The sequence below is a fragment of the Schistocerca nitens genome, chromosome 8, assembly GCF_023898315.1.
Source record: "Schistocerca nitens isolate TAMUIC-IGC-003100 chromosome 8, iqSchNite1.1, whole genome shotgun sequence".
In the NCBI taxonomy this organism is placed as follows: Eukaryota; Metazoa; Arthropoda; class Insecta; order Orthoptera; family Acrididae; genus Schistocerca; species Schistocerca nitens.
In genome coordinates, this window is record NC_064621.1 from 613060396 (window position 1) to 613077874 (window position 17479).

The window sequence follows — 17479 nt, forward strand, 5'->3', positions numbered from 1 at the left end:
GGTGGTTACACCGTAGCAACGTGGCAACTCAAACACAATACAGCTGTAGCAGAATGAAGTGAATGAAATATAAGACTGACCGTCCTGCTCCCCAACCCCTTGTATGCTTTCCGTGGCGTCATTTCCAAAGTAATTCTGAACGATAATGACGTAGGCTGAAGCAGTAAATTAAATAATGTACCTGTGCTTAGATTCGAACCCAGATCTGCTGCTAACTGCGTTCACGCACTGTCCGTTGTGCCACGCTGGAACCCCAGTTACCACAACTGCAAGGACTCCCCTAGTACATCTGCCGCCCCGATAAAGATTCCAATTCACGCAACAGCCCTTTACTGTTAACCCTCTAAACTCTAGCATCAGCATACTGAGGTGACGGGAGTCATGGGTAAGGATATTATCGTATACAGGTGGTGGTAGTATCGGGTATACAAGGTATAAAAGGGCAGTGTATTGGCACAGCAGTCATTTGTACTCAGGTGATTCATGTGAGAACGTGTGCGACGTGATTATGGCAGCACTCTGGCAATTAAGAAACTTTGAACGTGGTATAGTATTTGAAGTTAGACACATGGGACATTCCTTTTAGGAAATCGTTAGGAAATTCTATATTCCGAGATGCACAGGGTCAAGAGTGTACCGAGAACACATTTCAAGCACTACCACTCTCTATGGACGACTTTCAATTAACGACCAGCAGCAGCGGCGTTTGCGTACAGGTTGTCAGTGTTAACAGACAAGCAACGCCTCGTGAAGTAACCGCACAAATCTATGTCGATAATGCGACGAACGTATCCGTTTGGACAGTTTGCTGAAATATGGGGCTAATGGGCAGCAGATGACAGACCCGAGTTCCTTTGCCAATAGCACGACATCACCTGCGGCGTCTCTCCTGAGCTCGTGACCATATCAGTTGGACCCTAGATGACTGGAAATCCCTGCCCCGGTCAGATGAGTCCAGATTTCAGTTGGGAGGAGCAGATGGTAGGTTTCGAGTGTGTCGCAGACGACACAAAAAGGCTCTGTGCAAGCAAAACAAAGAGGGAGAGCCACCAAAATTCGACAATGGCAGGTCACAGAACGAGATATATATAACTATAGTAAATAATTAAGTCTTACCACACTGTCATACGTGGAAAGTGCGACCAGGACTGGTACATAGTGAGTGTAAGAGGACAGAGTTACACAGGACTCTAGAGACTAGTAATCGAGAAGGAAAGCAGTCCAACATGAAGAGAGCAAACTGGCCTAAACTAGACAAATAGTGGAATCAGCTGACCTGGCCTCAGAATGTGTCAGTGTAGACTACAGGTTCCATGTCCTCAGGCAACTATTAGTAAGGGCACAGAAAGAAAGCACGCTAGCTTCCTACTTTCTTTTGTAATCAGGAACATAATAAAAATCGCAAAGGTAATGTTAAATAGAACACATGGAGGAGTTGTGATCTAAATAACAATAAATTTATTCATTCTTAAGATCACAAGACAAAAACATTGCTAAAGAAACGTCACCCAGACATTTTCATTTGACGAACTCTTTCACTAATATGAGGTCAATGCTGGACAAAGTGATCAGCGGGCAATCGACACGCGACAATAGCCAGAACACTAATCGCTTTATCTGACTTCATAGACGTGCGTCCCGGGATGGCATCAAAACTACGCCACCATCAAGCATCTATATTCTGATATTCCAAAAGAAAAATATGGTTCGAAAGAACAGGGTGCTGAGAAACGTATATTGGAGCCCTACACCGTAGCAGCGAATACTTTACCCTTCTGCTGGCCGGGGCGGCACATCGCGATGCGTTTGGTAAGTGAAGTCATGGGTGGCCGCAATCTGTTATTAATGGCACGCACCCGAAACATGCAAGTCGGTGGTATTGTGTTTGGCTAATTTGGAACGCAGGTACTGTCCTATGAGGCTCTGAAACCCCGGTGGATTCCACTGGGCCGGTGGACGCATTTCCTGGTCTGCCAAACCAATAAATCCCACAAATATGTGTGACGGAATGTGTTAAAAATTTAGACGGCTGACTCAAGACAAATAAGTACACCCATGCATCACTCGTTGTGAGCATGATGTTAGAAGCAGTACCTCTGATGGTTCAGAAGGTGACTCGCACAGGATCTAAGTGGCATGCTAGCAAAGGACACAAGTCTCACCGTTTAGGTAGAGACCTGTAGTTCTTCACTACCAGAGCGCCAGTACAATAGTGCCCACTTCTCCTTCTCTACGCTTTTCTCCACAGCTCGGTAGCAAACTCCCACTTTAGCACAAGCCAATCACGAGCTGGAGCACCGCATTCGAAGATGGGAGACTGTCCCTTGCTCTGCATACACAGATTTGACCAATCAGAGACTTTAAAGATAATTGGGAGAAAATAAAAAGAAGATTCAGCTTCGTGGCCTCTTTCTCACGTGTTTACGCCATGTCTTTTGCTAACAACATGATCATGACGAAACCACAGCCCTCCGTAAACAGATTGTTATCTCCCCTGTTCTGTCTATTTCGAACTTTCCAAAGAACGACCATAAGCTCGCTAAGAGCCTCGTGCCTTCACAAATATGTTTTGTAACAGAGTTTGGATGTCTGGGCGCCAGTGACCTGTCCCACAGAAAATTCGCAGAAAGCTCACAGTTGTCTCGTCGGTTTCCTCCCTAACAAGGGCCCATCCTCTGCTATTATTGCCTGTCTTCAATGCTTCTCCCAATGCAGCGGCGTCTCATCGGCGCTAATAAACCTACCTGAACGCAGCTCCCTACCGACCGGCGCCATCCAACGTGTCTGCTCAATGATACCGCAGAAAAAAATGGTTCAAATGGCTCGGAGCACTATGGGACTCAACATCTTAGGTCATAAGTCCCCTAGAACTTAGAACTACTTAAACCTAACTAACCTAAGGACATCACACACACCCATGCCCGAGGCAGGATTCGAACCTGCGACCGTAGCAGTCCCGCGGTTCCGGACTGCAGCGCCAGAACCGCTAGACCACCGCGGCCGGCTATAACGCAGAAATGGGGCGTCCAGAAACGTTTTAACCCAGGTTCCACAGAAAAAACGCTCCCCTCGGCCCTCAGTCGCCATACACTTTTACTACAGTCGTTTAAATCAGCACCCTATTCCTTTGAACACAGGTAAAGCTTACCACTACTTCTTCACAAGAGCACACAAGCAAGAGTGTCCACTGTAACATCAAAAACGCTGTACTATTGTACATATAAATATTATTTTTATTTCTTCTGATTTTCGATAAATTAGTGTAATCGATGTTCTGATTTCATTTCTTTTTTGTTTCATGCCATTATGTTAAGAAAACTGTAAACAATTTTTAATATGAATATTAATGTTTATGTCAAATTTCAAGCAATATTGTAACAGCATTGAAGTGTAACAAATGTTGAGACTGTTGTAACATGTTTAAAATTGTAACTGTGTGTCTGGTCCATACGTAGGCAATGTGTTAGAATATGTAGAATGTAAAACCTCGGGTGAATTCCCTGTCTGTAAGGGAGCGGTAAAAGGTGGATGGCAGGCGAGCGCGGGAAAATGCACACGGGCGCTGCACGGCATAACGGGCTCAGCAGTAGTAGTTGGAGTTGGGCATTGGTCTGAGCAACACGTTCTGGAGCGAGGAGGCTCTCCTGGAAGACGTAGTTTCATTGAGCCTCGGATTTGCCGTTCCAACGCCTATACAGCATGGCAAAAATTCCATTGGCACTAAATGGAAAAGTATTGCGACGCTATGAAGAAATAAAGTGCCGATACATCAAGAGCCATAGCTGTGGTTGTATGTGTGCTCTGTGCCTCGCCATCTCGCCGCCTGCCAACCGCCGCATCGATACGAACAGGTTGAAACTTTTAGTACTGTATTCGTATGGACCAGTGTTACTTTTGTTCCATACTGTTCAATAACAACTTAAATTTTATCAGAACTGTCCTATCATTTAATTATCCTCACAACTAACCTAGACAGGGTCCTTTCCAAATGTTGTGCAAACCGAGTGTCCTGAAATGAAGAATTAAAGTTTATGTTAATAATAATTACCTGCAGACCTAGCTACGTTAGAATGATGTTTAAAGAACTATTTTGTTAATGAACCACAAGACGAATAACAAAGGTCTGACAATGTTGGAAGATAATTTTGATATTGATTTAGTAATGAAGTTTAATTATTTTGAGACAGATATAATGGTATTTAAATGAGCAGGAAATAAGACGAAAAGAGTAGTAACTCATATATTGGAAATCTTGAGCACATAATGATTTCAGTAATCAAATTTTTTAATACAGTGATCATAACAGTTTCAGGGTCCCCCCCTCCCTTTTTTTTTTATTCATTTGAATTCTGAAGTGCTCTAAACTGATTTGACTAGCAAAGTTAAAGTCAATATAAAAGCCAAAATTTATCAGTGTTTTATGTTTATTAAATTTGACATTTTGTTTGTTGCTCGAAATTGCTATTTCTAGGGTAACCTATGCCCGATTTTAATCAGATCAATAGACAGTACGAAGATTTGTAGTAAACATTATAGTGTGGTGTTGTGTATTTATGGTTTATCCATATCAGTACAGAAAGTAAAATTATCAGTTCAGTAGATTTTCTGGTTCTAAAATTTACCATATTATGCAGTGTTACTACGTATTGTTTTGTAAGAACGCACATCAAATTGTTCAGGGAAGAAACTCAGTTAACGCCTAATTACGCTGGCGACCGTATTATCAACAAATTGGTAGCATCTTCTGTGTTGTTTCTTGTCCATCCTGACGTGTAGTTGCATTTCGGACTTGCTTGACGTATCATTGTTATTACAGAGTGGGTGTAAGTCTGACTTGCCTCCATTCAGGTACACGCGGTCAATATCTATACAAAAATCCTTTCTCATAAGGTGAAGCCCGTCAGCTTACCATAGTACAGGCTTTAAGGAGTTTTGTGTGCTACAAGCGCAGCGTTACACCACCATTTAACCATAGTGTATAAAGTCAGATCATAACAAAGATTATCTTCCCTAAGAGCATTGTGTGACATGACAGTGAATCAGAAGTGAGAGTGACATGCAATCTCTGAAGCATTCCAAAGCCCAACTGTAGGCCCAAAACAAAATGCCATGGGTTAACGAATTATCCCTGCTCTGAATAGATAGCAGGAAGAAAAATAAATTTTATCAAAAGTCGATAACCATACAAGACAAAGAAATCAGATTGCTTATCATGATGCGAAAGCAAAATATAAAGAAAATTAATGGGCATGAGGAAACAGCACTGGGGCAACTATGTCAAAATGAAGCTAGTTGGAAACATCTGGGGCACACAATATAAGCTTTTGATGGAGGAGATTAAATCGCCCACCATACTGTGTACACTGAAACAAGAAAATGGGAACATGACGAGAGGATGGAGGAGCACTGCAGAATATCCGCTTTTTAAACTTTTACCAGACAATGACCCGACATCAGATAACCCAGACCACGCAAATATGCGGCGGAGTTTTAATGATGTTACTCGACAGAATCAGTAACTCCCAAATTCACTATCAAAGAAGTACAAAGAGCAATCTTCAGAAGTAATGTTGGAAAGCACTGGGCCTGGACATTATACATCCAGAGACGTTTCACGAAGTAGCCACACAGATCACGCCTGTCTTGACAAATGTTCTAAACGGTCCACTATCAGAAGGGATAGTACTGCCTGCATGGAAAACAGCAAACACAGTGATAATTAAAAGAGGCATCAGATAAATACCCTACAAATCTTAGGTCATACAAGCCCCTATGTATATTAAACACGTTGGCGAAAGTAAAGAAAGGCTATTATGCGACCATCTGCAAGCCCACAGAGAGCTACAGGGACTTAGTGAATATCAGTACTGTTTTCGCAAGAATAAGTCAACCGACAAAACCATCGATGAAGTGCTTCAAACTGTTAATGACGCAGAGAGAAAATATGCAGTGGTAATACTAATACATATACAAGGAGCATTTGGCAACTTGTGGTTGCCTGGATTATTCTTTCAGCTAAGAGAGGTGCAGTGCCAGGCTCCCTATACCACAGCTTGAAAAACTACTGCTGAGATAGGGTCTCCCAATAGAAAGAAGACAACAGAAAGGTGGTCAAGAAAATAACAAAATGATGTCCACAAGGTTCTATCCTAGGGCCCCTATTCTGGGATATTACAATCGAGCCACTTGGAAGAAAGCCTCAACACAGAAGGGTTCGTGGCCTATGCTGATGATCTATCAGTTATAGTGACAGCGAACTCAAGAGTGGAAATGGAAAGAAAGACAAATGACACCCTGCTTCAAATCAACAACTGATGCCAGAAACATAGGCTGACAATAGCCCCAGCCAAGACGTTATATATGCTGATAAAGGGTAACCTACAGCAGAATGCAATGATACGATTAGGTACCAATAGTACTGCCAGGAAGAAGGTAACCAGATACCTTGGAGTCCAGCTGAACGAAAAATGACTTATATAGCATATAAAGCTAACAACAGACAAGGCAGTGCCTATTCTACATAAACTCACCAGAATAAATACAGCAGAGTATAGGATGCTACTGCAAATGATCAAGAATTATTGCTACGTAATATATGAGTCTATAGTGAGTTTTGCCTCTAGTACATGGGCACACAGATTACGTCTATCGACATATGTGACAGCCACCAGAAGTGGTCAGAGGAATGTACTCCTGCGGCTATCTAGCGCCTTCGGAACAACATCTACTGAAGGCCTATGCATAGTGCTCGGCACGTAAATTATAGATACAACAATCAGATATAGCGTGGCAGCATATTGGCTGATATGGGACCAGCATCACAAAGTTCAGGAGGTATCTCATGGGGATATCACGACCAGACACAATTTCAAACTATGAAGATTGATGCAATGACAAAGGCAGTTGGACACCAGTGTAAAGTGCAGACGCGTACATTAAAGAGAGCCTAAAAATGAGACATGCAGACCCAGGCACAGGCATGAGCATTTCCTTATGGGTCACGGACCGTACCCAATATACACTCCTGGAAATTGAAATAAGAACACCGTGAATTCATTGTCCCAGGAAGGGGAAACTTTATTGACACATTCCTGGGGTCAGATACATCACATGATCACATTGACAGAACCACAGGCACATAGACACAGGCAACAGAGCATGCACAATGTCGGCACTAGTACAGTGTATATCCACCTTTCGCAGCAATGCAGGCTGCTATTCTCCCTTGGAGACGATCGTAGAGATGCTGGATGTAGTCCTGTGGAACGGCTTGCCATGCCATTTCCACCTGGCGCCTCAGTTGGACCAGCGTTCGTGCTGGACGTGCAGACCGCGTGAGACGACGCCTCATCCAGTCCCAAACATGCTCAATGGGGGACAGATCCGGAGATCTTGCTGGCCAGGATAGTTGACTTACACCTTCTAGAGCACGTTGGGTGGCACGGGATACACGCGGACGTGCATTGTCCTGTAGGAACAGCAGGTTCCCTTGCCGGTCTAGGAATGGTAGAACGATGGGTTCGATGACGGTTTGGATGTACCGTGCACTATTCAGTGTCCCCTCGACGATCACCAGTGGTGTACGGCCCGTGTAGGAGATCGCTCCCCACACCATGATGCCGGGTGTTGGCCCTGTGTGCCTAGGTCGTATGCAGTCCGGATTGTGGCGCTCACCTGCACGGCGCCAAACACGCATACGACCATCATTGGCACCAGGGCAGAAGCGACTCTCATCGCCGAAGACGACACGTCTCCATTCGTCCCTCCATTCACGCCTGTCGCGACACCACTGGAGGCGGGCTGCACGATGTTGGGGCGTGAGCGGAAGACGGCCTAACGGTGTGCGGGACCGTAGCCCAGCTTCATGGAGACGGTTGCGAATGGTCCTCGCCGATACCCCAGGAGCAACAGTGTCCCTAATTTGCTGGGAAGTGGCGGTGCGGTCCCCTACGGCACTGCGTAGGATCCTACGGTCTTGGCGTGCATCCGTGCGTCGCTGCGGTCCGGTCCCAGGTCGACGGGCACGTGCACCTTCCGCCGACCACTGGCGACAACATCGATGTACTGTGGAGACCTCACGCCCCACGTGTTGAGCAATTCGGCGGTACGTCCACCCGGCCTCCCGCATGCCCACTATACGCCCTCGCTCAACGTCCGTCAACTGCACATACGGTTCACGTCCACGCTGTCGCGGCATGCTACCAGTGTTAAAGACTGCGATGGAGCTCCGTATGCCACGGCATACTGGCTGACACTGACGGCGGCGGTGCACAAATGCTGCGCAGCTAGCGCCATTCGACGGCCAACACCGCGGTTCCTGGTGTGTCCGCTGTGCCGTGCGTGTGATCATTGCTTGTACAGCCCTCTCGCAGTGTCCGGAGCAAGTATGGTGGGTCTGACACACCGGTGTCAATGTGTTCTTTTTTCCATTTCCAGGAGTGTACATCAGGACAGAGCTGCCAACTGCTCATGTGGAAACCTGGTCGCACCAGAGCATGTTGTTCGCCAGTGCAACAGATACGAACCAAGTGAGGACGTACAACTGCTACATAACGATCTGAAGCGAGCACTGCGGATGCTTGGTAAATGGAAGCTGATCAATGACACAGTGGGCAGAGTCTTAAGGACCTTTAAGGAGGAGTACAGAAGAGAGGGGCAACGCCAGGCTGAACAGTTCCAGCCACAGTAATGAGAGCCCTGCCAGGGCGACAGCGTCAGCGAGGAAACAGAGGGAGATGGCACGGACGAGAGCTAACCACGATTTGTCAAACCAAGACTTGTAAAGTTGTAATGTTCTGACAATATACACAGATATGAGAGCTATGATGCACTAATTGTAAATTTTCTGAACTGACTAATTGTAAAGGAATTCACGTAGAGTAATATGTTAAGCTTTAAACTTGAGTATGAAAATTTTAAGTTCCTGACTGGATAACACTGTCAGTGTCAATGTTTATGTCAATGCCAAGTTTTATGCTATCATGTCCTAGATAGGTAAGGCTTTAATGCATACAGAGTACGTAACAACTGAACAACCACATACATATGATACCTGTTAATGTTAAGTTTTATACCGGCGACATCGTACATTGGTAAAGCTTCAATTGTCACAATAGAAGTAACAAATCAGTGTGAGCACGAAATAAGTCTGTCTTATTTTAAAGTCTGCACTCTTGATAAATGAGCTGTACGTGCAAGCAGTAGTCAACTCAAACGAAAATTTATATCATTGCACTCTTGCATGGTAAGACATAAAGGGCGTACGATTACGGATCGCGTCCGGTGTCTTCTCTCTGGGTTTGAGTTTTTCCCTCTCCCACCTCTATTCCGAGCCCATCTACGTCTACCCCATGGTGTGTGCCCCACCCATGCCTTCAGCTGGATTTGGCGCAGGGCCCGAAAGACTCAATCCCTCCTGAGGCCCTCCGCCGACGCTTTCTTTCCATCCTTGCCGCGTTTCACGGCTCTTCCGTCGTCTATACCGATGGCTCGATGGTTGCTGGTCGCGTTGGTTATGCTTTTAATCTTGGGGATCACTCTGAACACCGCTCGTTGCTGGATGGCTGCAGTGTTTTCACGGCGGAGTTGGTAGCCATCTTTCGCGCCCTAGAGTGTGTCCGCTCCTGCTCAGGTGAGTCCTTCGTCATCTGTAGTGACTCCCTGAGTGGTTTACGAGCTATCAACCAGTGTTTTCCTCGCTCTCATCTGGTAATGGTTATCTAGGAGTGCATCCATACTCTGGCCCATTGCGGCCGCTCCAAACAGGCTATTGGTGCACTGGCCCTGGAGATTGGCCTTTAGGAGTGTGATCTCCAGTCAGTTCCTCGGTAGAAGGTCCTTGGTACCAGGGGTGATGAATGGTGCATGCTGCCTTCGCCCAAAAAACTTCGGGTCGTCAAGGAGACAACAGGTGTGTGGCGCTCCTCCTTGCGGGCCTCTCGCAAAGATTCCGTTGTCCTCTGCTGGCTACGCATTGGCCACACCTGGCTGACGCACGGTTATTTATTGCGCCGCGAGGACCCGCCTCTCTGTCGCTGTTGTTCAGCGTAGACAGTGTTGAAGTGTCCACTTGTAACTGCGCTCAGGCAGACGTTTGCGCTGCCTGATACGCTCTCTGCACTTTTAACAGATGACGCTGCAGTGGCACGCTTAGTTTCGAGTTTTATTCGAACAGGGGGCTTTTATCGCTCGATCTGAGGGTTTGTCTCTTGTGTGTAGCGTCTGGCCTCTGACGTACTGTTTTAGATTGGGATATTTAGTGTGTCTCTTGGTGGCTGGCTTTTCCTTTTTTTTCCATGGTCGGCCAACCACTGTAACACTCTGTGTGCTTGTAATTTCTATGGTGTGGTCTTTGTCTGTGTCTTTGTGTCTTGTCATCTCTGTTGTTTGTTTTTATTCTTTTTTTTTTCCATGGTCGGCCAACCACTGTAACACTCTGTGTGCTTTTAATTTCTTTGGTGTGGTCTTTGTCTGTGTCTTTGTGTCTTGTCATCTCTGTTGTTTGTTTTTATTCTTTGTGGGTGTTTCGTAGCCGTGGAACGAGGGACCAATGGCTTTGGTAGTCTGGTCCCTCAAGCCGCCCCCCCGCCCCCTACCCCAAACCAACCAATCTAAGACACAAAACTCATATCATTAATTAACTTTACATAATATCTCAACTTTAAAATTAATTATAATTAATTTAATAATTAGTAATTATAGTTATTAGAATTAAGTTATTGTGCCGTATATTATACGGTATATTATTATTATTAATATAATTATAGTATTTGTCAAATCTTTGTATATTCATTTTTCAATAAGTATTTATGGCTGCAAATCAATACTCAGATAGAGGGCATAGTGGTCCACCTCCACATTGGTGGGACACCGGCAACGACACACAGAGTATGGTCGTATCGCTCTGTGCGTCGGCTAAGAGACCACCCCACAGGTTAGAAAGGACCTGTCTTATGTACAAAGAGTAGCAGCAGCGAAAAAAAAACCTAGTAGTAGCTTCATAATGGTGTGGGCTGTATTTACATGAACTGGACTGAGTCCTGTGGACGAAGTGAACCGATCATTGACTGGAAATAGTTACGTTCGACTACTTGGAGACATTCATGGACTTCATGTTCATAAAAATGTCACTGCGGACAGTTGCTCACGACTGGTCTGAAGAACATTATGGACAGTTCGAACGAATGATTTGGCCGCCAGATCGCCCGACATGGATCCCAACAAATACTTATGGGACATAATCGAGAATTCAGTTCATACATAAAATATTGCACTGGCAACACTTCTGTAATCATGGACGGCTAGAGAGGCAGCATGGCTCAATATTTCTGCAGCGACTTGTTGAGTCAATGCCATGTCGAGTTGATATCCTATCCTGGGCAAAAGGAGGTGCGACAGGATATTAGGAGGTACCCATGACTTATGCCACCTCAGTGTGCTCCCGAGGCTCTCCAACATTGAAAAATCAGGGTAGCAAGGACAGAAATGAGATTCATCTTTCCGTCCCTTCAGGTGTAGATGATAGCTACCACGTGTAGAGGTTTGAAACAGGAATTTCCCTATAGATGGTGCTAGCAGTCAGTGTAGAGCCCGTGAGATCGCCTCTGCAGCGCCATCTGCCCCCTGTAACGGCTGACGACGAATGCCAGCACACAGTCACCCAGGTTCCATACGTCGTATCTGTTTAAAGCCCGTGAACATGTCGAGTTTTGTGCCTGCGAACTACGATTTGCGGACCGCGTTCGTATTCTGTTATGATTTGAAGAACAAAAACTGCTGCAGAATCGCATCGAATGCTTGTCGAAGCTTTCGGCGAACATACTCTTGGAAAAACACTGTGTTTCGAGTGGTTCAAAAAATTCAAGCGAGGTGATTTTGCCGTGAGAAACAAAGAGCGTGGGAAACCACCGAAAAAATTCGAAGAGAATGAACTGGAGACCTGATTGGATGAAGATGATACTGAAACTCAACAGGACATCGCGGAACAACTGAATGTGAAGCAGAAAGCCGTTTCTCTTCGGTCGAAAGTTATGGGAAAGGTGCAGAAATTGGGAAAATCGGTTCCGCATGAACTGAATGAAAGACAACAAGCAAATCGGAAGACCACTTGTGAAATGCTGTTCGCCAGATACAAAGGAATGTCCTTTCTCCGTCGAGCAGCAGAAGGTGATGAAAAATGGATATAATTTGACATTCCTAAGCGCCGTGAATCATGGGTGAATCTAGGCAAACAACCTACATGCACTGCTAGACCAAATCGCTTTGGTAAGAAGATTAAATGCTCTGCGTTTGTTGGGATCAGAAGGGCGTCATTTATTATGAGCTGCTAAAAGCTGGTGAAACCGTTAACAGTGATCGTTACCAACAGTAAATGATCGATTTAAATCTAGCATTACTTGAAGAACGACCGGAATATAGTAAAAGGCATCACAAAGTCATATTGCTCCATGATAACGCGCCATCACACACAGCCAAACAGGTCAGGGAACGATAGAGACGTTCAGTTGGGGAATACCAGGGCATACGGCTTATTCTCCAGACTTGGCTCCGTCGGATTATCGTCTAATTGCTCTGGGACACGCTCTCGCTGAATAACGCTTCAGTTCGTATGAAAATGTACGAAAATGGCTCGGTGACTGGTTCACTTTTTTTGGCGTCGCGTTCATAGATTGCCGGAGAGGTAAGAGAAATTTGTAAATAGCAATGGAGATTATTTTGAATGTTTTGTGTTAGCAGAAGAGCCAACACCGTGTTACGAGTGGAGGCCGAAATGCACGCGTTTTAGCTCAAGCAGGCTAGCGTGAGGAGGGAAGAACTATACTGGCGTGAGGTCTGGAACATGACAACGAATGAGAATTCAGAAAGCGGACGTAATTAGTTTGATACTTAACTTTAATACATTAATGATGAACGTCGCTCTTGACGGTACATGAGTCACAATATTATGAAGTAATTATAGTAACTGAATATGGTGCCTTGCTAAATGGTTCAAATGGCTCTGAGCACTATGGAACTCAACTGCTGAGGTCATTAGTCCCCTAGAACTTAGAACTAGTTAAACCTAACTAACCTAAGGACATCACAAACATCCATGCCCTAGGCAGGATTCGAACCTGCGACCGTAGCGGCGCCTTGCTAGGTCGTAGCAAATGACGTAGCTGAAGGCTATGCTAAACTGTCGTCTCTGCAAATGAGAGCGTCTGTAGACAGTGAACCATCGCTAGCAAAGTCGGCTGTATAACTGGGGCGAGTGCTAGGGAGTCTCTCTAGACTAGACCTGCCGTGTGGCAGCGCTCGGTCTGCAATCACTGATAGTGGCGACACGTGGGTCCGACGTGTACTAACGGACCGCGGCCGATATAAAGGCTACCACCTAGCAAGTGTGGTGTCTGGCGGTGGCACCACAGAATGAAACATTGTTTATCAGTCTGAAACAATAGACACGTAATTATTAGGAACCAAATTCCGGTTTCATACTTCTACACTTGGTATATTCATCATATGCATTTGGTGCTCCCAAGAGATGTTGTGTCAAGTATATGTACGGTAATTATGTTGGCTGAACGTGATTAATATATCATCTTCGCCTGAGGTACAGACAGGTTTAACCCCATTTTGCTCATTGCTGAGGTTCTATTCCAATATCGGATTCGCTCGGCAATAGTGATGCGAACTTTGAAGGGGAACAACAATGTGAGGCATGAATAACGCATCTGCATAGTAAGTATGAGTCCCACTTCCGACTCCTGGCGCCAGTACAAACATCAATCGATTGCTTCTGCCCCGTAGTTACCATAGGTAGAGATAAGACTGTACGTGTATCAGGAAGTTCTACTCTATAAGATCAATTCCGAACAGGTTTGCTGACAGTGGCAGTTCCGCGTGGACCTCGCTAGGACGCGGCTACTGTGGGGGTGGAGCGCGCCGTTGTACGTGGGTGTACAGCAGGTAGCCCGCTGCTGTTACTTCGTGAGACTGGCGGCGACCCACTTTGCAGGCGGCGCGCCCTCCAGGGAACTGGCCTCGGCGGCCTCTCCAGCGCTGCCCTCTGCCCCTCCAGCTCCAGACTGTCGGATTTATGTTCCGGCAATTCCAGCCAGCGCTCCCGCGAGGGCGCGCGCCCTGCAAGCGATTTCGCGCTCCGCGTGTTATTTCGCCAAGTTGGCCGCGCCGGCCAGCCGCTCCTGGCTTCAGGGAGGGAGGGGATGGTCTGCCGCATCACCGACGAGAGAGCAAGAAAACACCGTAGCTCGTAACTGCGGTATTCTTAGGTAACACGACAAATTATTACTAACAAGGAGACGGCACGAGGGTGGGGTCGGGGATTTGTCCGAAATTTTGTGCGGTGAAAGAGGACCCCTAACACCTCACGTGGTTAAAATATTAGGACGCACTACCCAGAAAATCGCGGGAAAAATCGATCCAAAGTTTCTTATGTGCCTTATAAGTATAAAACGTTAATCCATTGGCGAGCCGCCGTCTGATTGATAGGGCCATTGCCCTCTATGTTAGCTCACATTCATGTCTGCTGCGCCGTTGTCCTACGAGCCTCACGATTCTGCTTCTGACGGCGCTGCGACCTGCTTCACTAAGAGCACCCGTGCCGTTACACGACATCCCAGCGCCCCTCTTTTATATAGGAAGTTTCTATTTAGAAAAAAGTTATTGCAGTGTAGCGCTTACGACACCGCGAATGGCCACAACTCGACGCCTATATCGCGACATGCTGCAACGCTGCCCCCTCAATGTGGTCGAACTAAAATATCCTGATGTACGGTGGCGCGTGGTGTGGAAGACTGTACACGATGCCATGCTTGATTCCGAAGTTGTTTCCCAATGGCTTCCCGGGTTCGATTCCCGGCGGGGTCAGGGATTTTCTCTGCCTCGAGATGACTGGGTGTTGTGTGCTGTCCTTAGGTTAGTTAGGTTTAAGTAGTTCTAAGTTCTAGGGGACTGATGACCATAGATGTTAAGTCCCATAGTGCTCAGAGCCAAATGTTTCCCAATGGTACGTGGTAGTTAATGGGAAGCTGGTGACGCAAGAACGTCTCTACAATATCCACATGGCAGAATCTCGCAATTGTGTGGATTGTAATACAGTAGATACTGACGAGCACCGCCTCAACTGTGGAGAGGCGGAGCCGGTTTGGCACCTTGTGCGGCAGATGCTGGCTTATCTCTTGCGAGTTAGGCCGGAGCATATAGCTGCACGCACGTTATTGTTTCCGGATGAGACATTTTACCCCACGACTCGAACCAACTCTGTCACCTGGATACGTGGACGTGCGGTCCATTACCTCTGTCGTGACGGACACAAGAATTTACTTGACTTCTGGCTCTATTTGCAAGAAAGACATCATGCTATTTCCGGGCATATCAGATACCGACAATGCTTCGCAAACTACCTCTGGAGTACCTATCACAGCCCGCCGTGTAGCTGGAATGTTCCAGGCAGTGGTAGATGAGGTCAGCTCGAACTGCATACGATCATATATTGAACAATCTTCATCAGTGGGAGCAGTCGCTGGGAAGCCTAACTACGAAATGGTGGCTTTATTTTCGTGTTATTTATGTTTACTATCTTCGATAGTGTCTTCATTCTGTTTTAGTTTTCCAGGCTTGATTAACTATGACTGTTCGCACATTGATATCTACATAAAAAAAAAGATGTTTAGGGCTCGGACTCTTACGCGAGAGGTCTCGGGTTCTATTCCTCCTCTGGCACTTTTTCTTCTTCTGTTTCATTTTATTTTGTTATTCCACGAATTATTGAGAAAGTTTCCCAAACCTACACTATCTTTAACAAATTAGTTACATTATTGAATAAAATTATTTTCTTTTTTCCAACAACACAATTAATGGCGGTGGGTTTTCCATTTTTCATTGTAAAGTATATAAGGAGAACCATTGGGTTTTTAATCAGAATAACAAATTTGATTGGGGGACATTCAATTTTTATACATATAATAATTATAAACAAGAACTGCAGTGGTAATTATCGTAAAAACAAACAAAGCAATAATTTTTGCGTCGTCTTGCGCAGCATATAAAAGCGGATATTTTACAATCACGGGGCGTTTGCAATAAGTCTGTACAAAAATATGCCCCATTAACATTTACGAAAATGTTTTGAGTTTCTGATAATTTTGAGGCAAAACAGGCATATTGAATCATGTCTCGGAATATTGGTGACGATAACTGATGGTGAATTATAGAATGAATTTTTATACAGTCTTCCCGGGAATTAATTTCACGATTGTCCTGCAACAAAGCGCTGCAATTTTGCAAGCAACAGAAGAAAAAAAAGTGCCACAGGAGGAATCGAACCCGACTCCTCCGGCGTAAGGATCCGACGGCTAACCATATAGGCCAGACGGCGGCTCGGCGATGGATTAACATTTTATACTCATAAGGCACCTGAGAAACTTTGGATCGATTTTTCTCGGGATTTTTCTAGTAGTGCGTCCTAATATTTTAACCATGTGAGGTGTTAGGGGTCCTCTTTCACCACACAAAATCTCGGACAAATCCCGGACCCCACGGTCGTGGAGTCATCTTGTAAGTTCATTATATCATTTCTTTGCTTGCCTTGTTTCAATGCCGTCCTCCGCTAGATATCCGAATGGAAGACTGTTTCAACTCTGGCTAAGTGGGTATTGAGATGCGCCTTGTGCAGACCAGACAGCTTAGATCGTAATAAAAAAGCAGATTTTGTAGACTAAAACGACTAAAAAATTAAACAGACTGAAAAAAGGAAAATATCGTATTTTCCAGGGAAACGCGCTATTAACGACATCGAATTAAAATGATCTGATGAAATTTCGTGTGATGGTATGAACTAGAAAGACCTCGTGGTCGACGCAGTAGTACCTGATGAACCAAGAAGAGGAGCGATAGCCATATTCTACTAGACCGCTGGACGTGACTGTTTCTCCATGAAATCTCCGGGACGTTTTCTGTGCCACAAAACTGGTTAGATCATGCAGAAACGCTTAAAAGTGTTGTGTCCAGGTCCTACCGTCCAGACACAACGAGGTAGCTAGGTGCACGCTAAACTAACGCAGACGGGCTTTAAGTTCTGGAACATGAGACTTATTAATGAATAAGAAGAAAAGTACATATAGGTTTGTTACTTAACTTTAATGAATCCTTGGAATACATCTCTCTTGAACATTCGTTAGCTATAAGCACGGACACAAATGGCGCCTTGCTAGGTAGTAGATGGATTAAGCTGAAGGCTATTCAATCTGTCTCTCGGCAAATGAGAGGAAGGCTTCGTACGTCTGGTCGCAAGCTATGTCGTTCGTACAACTGGGGCGAGGTCTAGTCCGTGTCTTGTGACCTGCCATGTGGTGGCGCTAGGTTTGCGGTCACACAGTGGCGACACGCGGGTCCGACATGTACTACAGGACCGCGGCCGATTTAAGTTACCACCTAGCAAGTGTGGTGTCTGGCGGTGACACCACATTCCTCCCCCGCA